This window comes from Gossypium arboreum, chromosome 8 (genome assembly GCF_025698485.1).
Source record: "Gossypium arboreum isolate Shixiya-1 chromosome 8, ASM2569848v2, whole genome shotgun sequence".
Lineage (NCBI taxonomy): Eukaryota > Viridiplantae > Streptophyta > Magnoliopsida > Malvales > Malvaceae > Gossypium > Gossypium arboreum.
In genome coordinates this window covers 6,955,594-6,964,921 of record NC_069077.1, presented here as the reverse complement: position 1 = coordinate 6,964,921, position 9,328 = coordinate 6,955,594, and the positions used below count along the sequence as shown (strand labels likewise).

At 32.4% G+C, this 9,328-nt stretch overlaps 1 non-coding gene across 1 annotated transcript; it reads right to left on the bottom strand.

The window, feature by feature from the left end:
- Positions 1–1,776: 1,776 nt before the first annotated feature.
- Positions 1,777–1,860, bottom strand: TRNAL-CAA (transfer RNA leucine (anticodon CAA)). The gene has a single exon. It is a non-coding gene; the product is annotated as a tRNA-Leu (tRNA).
- Positions 1,861–9,328: the final 7,468 nt, after the last annotated feature.

Genomic DNA, 9,328 nt, shown 5'->3' with positions numbered 1-9,328 from the left:
TTTCTTTTTCTTCTTTTTTTTTTTTGGGGTTAGGTTTTTTTGGGGTAGGTTTTTCTTTTCTTTTTTTTCTTTGTTTTTTTTTGGGTTAGGTTTTTTTGGGGGCTTAATGGGCTTTTGAATTGGGTTTGGGTAGATGTAAATGGGTCATGGGTTAAGGGTTTTAGTGGGTTTAGAGGTTTGGTTGGGTTTTCATATAATTGGGCCCGGGCAATTTGGGCTTCTACAGCATCAATTCCCCTTTTATAAAAAAAGAAACTTGGGACTGTTTTGGGTGCTTGTCAGCTTTGTAAGAAATCTCTAAAACGATTTTGGTTAATTTAGATTTGGTATTTTTCTTTAAATTAACATAATAAATAAAATAAATTGTATTTTAAGAATATTAGATTGGTTTTTTTAGAGTATACGTAAGGCATTTTTTTAAAAGGTTTTGATTTCTTATATAACAATGGGTCATCAATCATATAAAAAGAATTTTTAATTTCATATTTTTATGCAATGCGTTATTGATTTTAGTTGGCGGAGTTTCACATAGTCATTTGATTGAAATGTGTCTTATCCATAATTTATTGAGTCAAAATTGAAAGGTCCTTGTTCGTCATATTCCGAGGTTGCAAAATATAGTAACTGATCATATGGTCAAGTGTATGACGACTAATTCCACAGAAATTCATTGGTTTAAAGAAACCCCCGCAATCAGCATGAAATTTAATTGAGGCGGATTACATTATTGCTTTGAACAATTAGTGTAATTTTTTAAGTTTTTCACTTTAAGCTATCTTTTTTTTAAAAAATGCACATATAATTATTATAAATAAAAGTTTTTGCATCCATGTTTAATCCATTTTTGTTTATTTTTTTCTTGAGAATTGGGATGAAAATTTATTCACATTTATGTTTTTTTTAAAGTAAAAGTAAAATTATATTAAATCAATTATTCAATGACACTACAGTCTTTATCTTGTTAAACAGTTTTCAATACCTCATTAGGAGGTACATAGAAGATTTATAAGCTAGGCTTCTATGCAAGGCAAACTTTCGCCAAACAGCTCTCAATTAAGTTTGTTTCTTTGGATACAACTCTAATTCTTCATTGTCTTTCAGAGCACATAACCTTTTAAATCTTTTGAATAATTGTGATATCTGAATCTTTCGTCTTCTTATCAGTCAAGGCCTTAGCCACATCAATATTGTCTGTCTGAATTTTTTTTTGTTTACTTAAAGTTATTGTTTTTCAATATCAAATGTTTTTCAATATATATTTATTTTCATTTATTTAATTATGTGATTAATTTGTTTTTAAATTATATTTAAAGTTAAGACTTGTTTGGAGTATTAATTAAAGCTTATGTATGGTACCTAGATGGCATAGATTCAAATCATATCAGCCCTCATCTCTCCCTTTAATATTATATTGATAAAAAAATTATTATCTTTTATTTAATTTAATTTTTAATATATTAATTTATTCTATAATATTTAAGTAAAATAAACTTTTTAAAACATAACATTTAATAAATTAAATTATTATCATATATATGATAAAATATATATTTCAAATAAATATTTAATTTTTCTATTTAACTCTTTATTTTGATTAAATTATTTTATTCTAATTAAATATTTTATCTATGTCCCTTAATATTATATTGATCAAAGTAATTTCTTACATTCGTGTTTGATTTAATTTTTAAATATAGTATAAAATTATATTAATATAACATTAAATCATTGTCAATTATAAATAATAGAATATAATAAATTAAAACTTTAAATTTCTGTCAGAAGTGGGATTTGAACCCACGCCTTCTCACGAAGACCAGAACTTGAGTCTGGCGCCTTAGACCACTCGGCCATCCTGACCGTTTTTGAAATAAAATAAAATTATATATTTTTTATTAATATTTATTCTAAACGGCAGACCGGTTAAAAATCAATGATCTAACTTTTCTTTAATTCCTCTATTTTAATATTGTTTAATTTGTCCTATACGTAAAATCCACCAAACCTACACTCACCCTATGTTTCGCTCAAATGAATATAAAATTATTTAGCACATTATTGGATATGCTTTATTCATTGTAGTTTGAATCAGATTAAATAGGTCGGTCGGATTGTTGGACTGACAATCGGTGTGAGATAAATTCAGAAAGTGGCTCTGAATCTGTTAGACTGTGAACTGGTAGAATCGAGTAATTTTAATTTTTTTTAATTAAACCAGTTAGATCGATGAATTGATGACTTGACCAGTTCAATTATTGATTCGATTTAAAAACACTTGTTACATTTGTTACATTATCATGTTTGGTTCATTTAGCTGATATGTAAAGTTTTAGTGTTTAGTTGACGAAATATAAGATTACTTAAAATACATTTTATTAAATTATCCTTATAGAATTTATTTTTAACACTTTAGTATTTTTCCTAATCACTATTTGTATAAAATTATGATAAATTATGATCATTTTGTTTTTATTGTAATTTATATATTAATAAGAAAATATATGGTATTGAAATAAATTTATAAATTATAATTATAACAATTCATGAAAGTGTTTGATAAATAGGTCGATAAAACAGTGTTTGAAAGTGAAACTGCTATTAAAAATAGTGTTTGAATTATACTTATATTTGTATGGCCCAAATTTTACCCGGGGTCCAATACCAAACCCAAAACTTAGCCCAAAACACTAACCCAACCCAAAAAAAAAATAAAAAAAAAAGAAAAAAAACCTAATCTCACCTACTCCACACCATAATTAGCCACCCACCCCCATTTTGCTCTATTTGCCTACAAAAGAAAAGTCAAATAAATTAAAAAAAAAAAAGAAGAACAAGTGGTAAAAGCTTATAAAAAGCCACAATCTCAATGTAAGAAAAAGGGGGAGGATTGGAGAGAGGAATTGATTGTATTTTGGAGAGAATAAATTTTTTGAGATTCAAGAAGAGATTTTTTTTGAGATTCAAGAGGGGATTTTTCTTTTTTTTGAGATTCAAGAACATAAAATCAGTATATCAATAGCAATCAAAAAGGTTCAAAGGGTTTCATTATATTCACTCCAATCGTAGTAAGAAATAAGGGATAGAATCAAAGCTGCGCGTTTTGGGTCAAAGGGCTATTGTCCGTTTTAGTCCTTCCCGGTTATTTGCATGTGCGAATTAATCCCCTCTTCTTTTATTTATTACGGATTTGCCCCAAAATATTGCTCTTAGATTCAATTATGTCCTTCCTATTATTTTTATTTGTTTACATTTACCTTATTTATATTATTATGTTTGCATTTATCTCTTATTTCATTCTAATACTAATATTATTAGCACTTCTATTGTTTTTACTATTAATTAATGTATGTTTATTATATATGTACGTATGTACATTTCTATATATATAAGTATTATTTTTATTACGTCATTTTAATATTACTATTATATCATATTTACTTTCGCATTTTAATATTATTATTATTATTATTATTATTATTATTATTATTATTAGTGTATATTTTATGTACATATATGTATGTATATACTTATATATATATAGTATTGTTTTTAAATTTAATATTTTATTTGCTCTTTGTATTTCTATATTATTATTATTATTATTATTATTATTATATGGTAGTGTGTATTTGCATTATATGTATATATATATATTGATATATAGTATTATTTTTGTTTACTTTATTTTAATATTATTATTACCTTCATTCCATTATTATTATTACTATTGTTATATTTTACTATCATTATTTTTCATACGTATATATGCTCTTGTTTATATTATTATTACTATAACTACTATATTTTTTACTACATCCATTATGTATTACTAATATATTATTACTACTATTGTTACTGTTATTATCATCACTTGTTATTCTCATCACTATTATTATAATTTATTATTGTTACTTATTATTTTACTATTATTATCTAATATATCATCATTATCATTATTTTCATTATAACTTAATAGATTATCATTATTATTATTATTATTATTATTATTATTATTATTATTATTATTATTAGCACTACTTTTATTACTATTATTTAATATATTATTTTTACTATTATCGTCATATTGTTACTATTACTATTATATTATTATGTTATTATATCTTTTACTATTATTATTGTTGTATTTTTCTATTATTGTTATTATATTTTCCTTTATTTTTGTATTTACTTATCGTTATTATTTTATATTAACTAATTTGATAACTGTATATTTTTAGCATATTTATTTTATTTACATATCATTACTTTTATTATTATTTCATCATCTATTCTATTTATAGTTTTCTTTTAAATAATTTCAAACATTTAGCTTATTCATTATTTCCTTTCTTATTATTTATTCGACTCATTTATCTTACCTTCGTATTTATCGTTAGTATTCATATTTGTGTTTATGTTTATCCTGTTATGGTTATCAATTTTTATTTGTTATGCATTCTTTATTATCTCGTTTCATTACGAATTTAGGTTTTATCCAACCCGATAGTGATTCTTTCACTAAAGTAAATATTTCGTATTTGGTAATCCGAGACAATCGTTCCCTAACTTACTGGATTTCGATTTTTTTTTTCTCTCACGTTTAATCTAAATAACGGCATATTCTTTTAAATCATAATACGAGTGTTAAATAAAATACTTACTCTCTGATACTTGAGGTGTTGTGTCATAACTCACTGGATATGACATCTTATTACCTCGAGATAAGATTTTTTTTTTGCAAATAAGGTGATGCTTGGTGTTTGGAAATTTCGAGAAAGTAGTGCCCTAACTTATTGGGTTGCTACTTTTCTCGTTGAATTCAAATAATTAAGCACCCTTCTAAGTTTTTTAAAGGTTTTCTAAATGCAAGCTAGTATCTTGGAATTTCAAAGCAATATGTCCTAACTTATTGGATATAGCGTTTTGTTGCTTCGAGATAGGAATTTCAAAAAAGGGGATAACTTAATGTTAATACTTTGACGCTAGTGAATCCCAATTTTCAAAGTTAAAATATTTTAAAGAGGACTACATCTTAAATTTTTTTTTCTTTCGACATTAAAGACATTTGATAATCAATTAGGTACCAATTTTTGGGCGTTACGAGGGTGCTAATCCTTCCTCGTGCGTAACCGACTCCGAACCCGTTCTTTTACTTGTGGACCAAAACTAATGATTTTAAAACAAAATGTTTTAAAGGTGATCCAATCACACCTAAAAAGATTGGTGGCGACTCCCGTTTTCATTTTTAAAATCGATTCCCATTTTCCAAAGCTCGATTTGAAAATGGTTTCGACAGCTTGGCGACTCCACTGGGGACCTAATAAGAGAGTCAGGCCATGCTATATTTTGATCGCATTGCATTTTGCATGACCGTTGTGGTCACACCCTTAAGTGGGAGTGAGAAGCTACGCCTTCGTGAGGTTTTCGCCTCCGTGCAGGATAGTGGATCACTTTCGGGATACATCCGTACCTATGGTTTAGTGGGATTTTCATCTCCGTGTAGCCATAGGGAAATGTATTCCCCTGAACTGAACTCGATTCAAATGAGCCTATAATGGGTGAGGATTGAGGAATCTGCTGGTTCGGGTACCTCAAACTTTAGAACCAACCCCATGTCGAAGGACCGTATAAGCCCAACTTAGACGTCACCCTTATAACTTATCGTTGAAATTTATTGATATCATGTGATACTGACTATCTCTTTTCTTTTGCTTGCATGTCATTTTGCATTTACAAAGATATTGGTTCGTGGTCAGTTTCTAAGTTAGGAAGTTTTATTATGGAGAACGGACTTCTTGATAAAGTGGAAGGCAACGTTAACGTCCACAGATGGTCCGAGCAAACTCAACTAGAAAAGGGAGACAGTATAGCTATAGGATATGTGTCGGAGCTGCCAGATTATACTCGTATAAGTGTCACATAGAATAATCTCCAAGAGCTTAAGGAAATTTGGGATCAGTGGGGCAAAGAGACTAAGCAATTATTCTACGGTAACTATGGAGACTTACCTTACTTGCTTGATGTTCAGATAGACGAGCACTTATTCAGAGCCCTTACTCAGTTTTGGAACCCGGCGTACAGTTGCTTCACTTTTGGCGAAGTAGACATGGTACCTACTGTGGAAGAGTACACTGCTTTACTTCGTTGTCCCCGGTTTCAGAATGATAGGATCTATTCCCGAGCTCTTTGTGTCCCTACCTTTTGGACGAATTTGATGATTATTACGGGGATGAACGAGCAGTGGGCCACAGCCCAAGTTAAAGAAAAGGGTGAGTGCAAGTGCATTTCGTGGGATGCTTTGAAAGATTTGATTCTGACACACCCTGATGAGACAAAGAAGATAGATGTTTTTGCCCTAAGTTTATATGGATTGATGGTCTTCCCTAAGGCTTTGGGATATGTGGATGAGGCAACCACGGATCTTTTTCATCGACTCAGTAAAAAGGTCACTTCTTTCCCTGCAATTTTGGTGGAAACATTTAGGTCTTTAGATGCATGTAGGAGGGCTGGTGCTGGCAGGTTTATAGGGTGTACTCAATTGCTTTTGGCTTGGTTCTACAGTCATTTTCAGTTGATAGATAGGGTGGTTTGTCGGGTTTACTTTGAGGATTATTCACCGTTGAAAGATATAGTAGCTTCAATCAGGAGAGTTGATGTTCCAGAAAAGAATTGGATAGCGTTACTTCAGAACCTTCAATCGAAAGATGTCGAGTGGAGGGCTCCGTGGATGATGCCTGGTGAGGTTCTTTACCGATGCGGTAGTTTTGATTGGGTACCCTTATTGGGGATTTGGGGTGCCATTGGCTATGCCCCTTTGCTCGTACTGAGGTAACATGGATTGAGACAGTTCATACCAGCGACTCAGGGGTTGGCTCAAAGTGAGTTTGTATATAGAAAAGCCGATTACAAGAGGAGGGTTAGTGAAGTTTCTAGTGCTTGGAAGAAGACTTATCGATTGAGAGGAAAAGCTATTAGCCCCGCTACAACACCGGAATACATAGAATGGAGAGGTAGAAGAGTTAATGATAATATCCCTAAGCCAAGTATGGAAGGAGATCGACCAATGGAGGAATATTTGCAAGTAAGACCCTCAAAGTTAGAAATTATGAAACAAGAGTTCGAGAGACAAAGCTTGGAGTTCGAGAGGAGGATAGCAAAGCTCGAAGAAGAAAAGATGTACTTGAGTTTGGACGTTGATGTTCAAAAGATGGAAGTCGAGAAAGAGAGGAAAGAAAAAAGGAAGATTGAGGAAGATCGAGATGATCTAAGGAGCATTACAAAAGGCACAAGTAGCCTTGAGGAGGCGAGTAGGAGGATCTTTGAATCGATGGCGAAGGAGGTTAAAGAAGAAAAGGATAGAGCCGAGTACTGGGAGAGGAAATCCCAAGAAATGCGGGGGCAGAATTTGGCATTAGAGGAAGAGAATAAAGGATTGAGGACCAAGGTAATGGAACTTGGAAAATCCCTGCGTTGGCACCAAAACCTTAATTCTACGGTCGAGTTAAAGGAGCTAAGAAGCAAGGTTGAAGATTTGGAGGTAGCATTGCATGACGGTGAACTCCGGGTTGAGCAGCTCAATGCTCAAGAGGATTATCTGAGGGGAGAGCTATATCAAACTAAAGAACAGGTCAGAAAAAGGGATCATGTCATTAGTGAAGCTATAGCTCAGATTCGAGAGGTTGCTGAATATGTGCAAGACTTGGTAATTCGAGCTGACGTATTGAGTCTGATGTATTCATCATCGTCGGATGTAGGACGAAAGTTAGCCCTTTTATTAGATAGAGTTAAAGCTTTGGGCCTTAGGGCGAAATCGTATTTGTAATCCTCTTATATGTAAAGATATTCTTTTTCTAAATAAAATTTTCTAAATGAAGTTGAACCAGAATCGATATTCTTTTTGCATTCATGCATTTGCATCTCATAACATTTCATCACATCATTTGCATTCAAAGTTATAGAAAGACCCTGATTAGTTAAAGTTTACTTTGCATAGAGGTAGAAAAGAAAATCTGGAAATCACACATCCTTACGGCACTCGTACTAAAACTAAGAACATGGATCAAAGGTTTGAGCAATTACAAAAGATATGAAAGATCAAATGCAAGAGCAGTTGGCTAAAATACAGAATGAAATAAGGGAGCAGATGCTAGAGGCTCAGAGAAACATGATGGTTGAAATGGCTCACCACGAGAGCCACCGATAAAGGAAAAGCTCCATGGCGATCACTGAAGAGGATAATGAAGGTCCTCCGCCGGGTTTTACTCCGCCTCATGTGCCCCTACAAACCGAGGCACCTCCTAAAAGGCCATCTGTCATAGTAAGGCCTCAATATGAGCCAGTGGATACTAGAATCCCCATAAATTTCCCATCTGGGTTGGGAAATAATTTGGGTGATAGCTCGATCAACCCTATTACTCCTGATCTGGATTTAATGGAGAAGGAAAGAATGGCCACTGAATCCTCAAAACAATTAGAAGATCGTTGCAGGTGGTTAGAGGAGAAGTTTAGAGTTTTAGAAGGCGCTGGCAATCATCATGGGATTGATGCCAAAGACTTAAGTTTGGTTCCAGATTTAGTGCTTCCTCATAAATTTAAAATGCCAGAGTTTGAAAAATACAATGGGACTACTTGCCTAGAGGCACACATAACAATGTTTTGTAGAAGAATGACTGGTTATGTGAACAACGATCAACTATTAATCCATTGTTTTCAAGACAGCTTGGTGGGAGCGGCGGCTAGGTGGTACAATCAGTTGAGCCGTGCAAGAATCAGTTCATGGAGAGATCTTGCACAGGCTTTCATGCAACAATATAACCATGTGACTGATATGACGCCAGATAGGATCACACTTCAAAACATGGAGAAAAAACCTAATGAAAGTTTTAGGCAATATGCACAATGATGGAGTGAGGTGGCAATGCAAGTACAACCACCATTGTTAGAAAAGGAAACCACCATGTTATTTATTAATACTTTAAAGGCGCCATTCATCACACATATGATTGGAAGTACCACAAAAAGTTTCGCGGATATAGTTATGGCAGGTGAGATGATTGAGCATGCCGTGAGAGGCGGTAAAATTAAGGGGGAAGTGGCTAAAAGATCAGCCCCAAGGAGAAAGGATAAAGAGGTGAATAGTCTCAACTCGAGGGCAATCACAGTTGGTCAACCCAAAGCAGCTATGGTTGAACAACAAAATACCCAAAGACAGGAATCGAGCATAAGGCAGAATTCAGAAAGAATGCAATTTACGCCTATCCCTGTGACGTATCGTGAGCTTTATCAAAACTTGTATGATGCACATGCCATTGCTCCATTTCACTTAAAA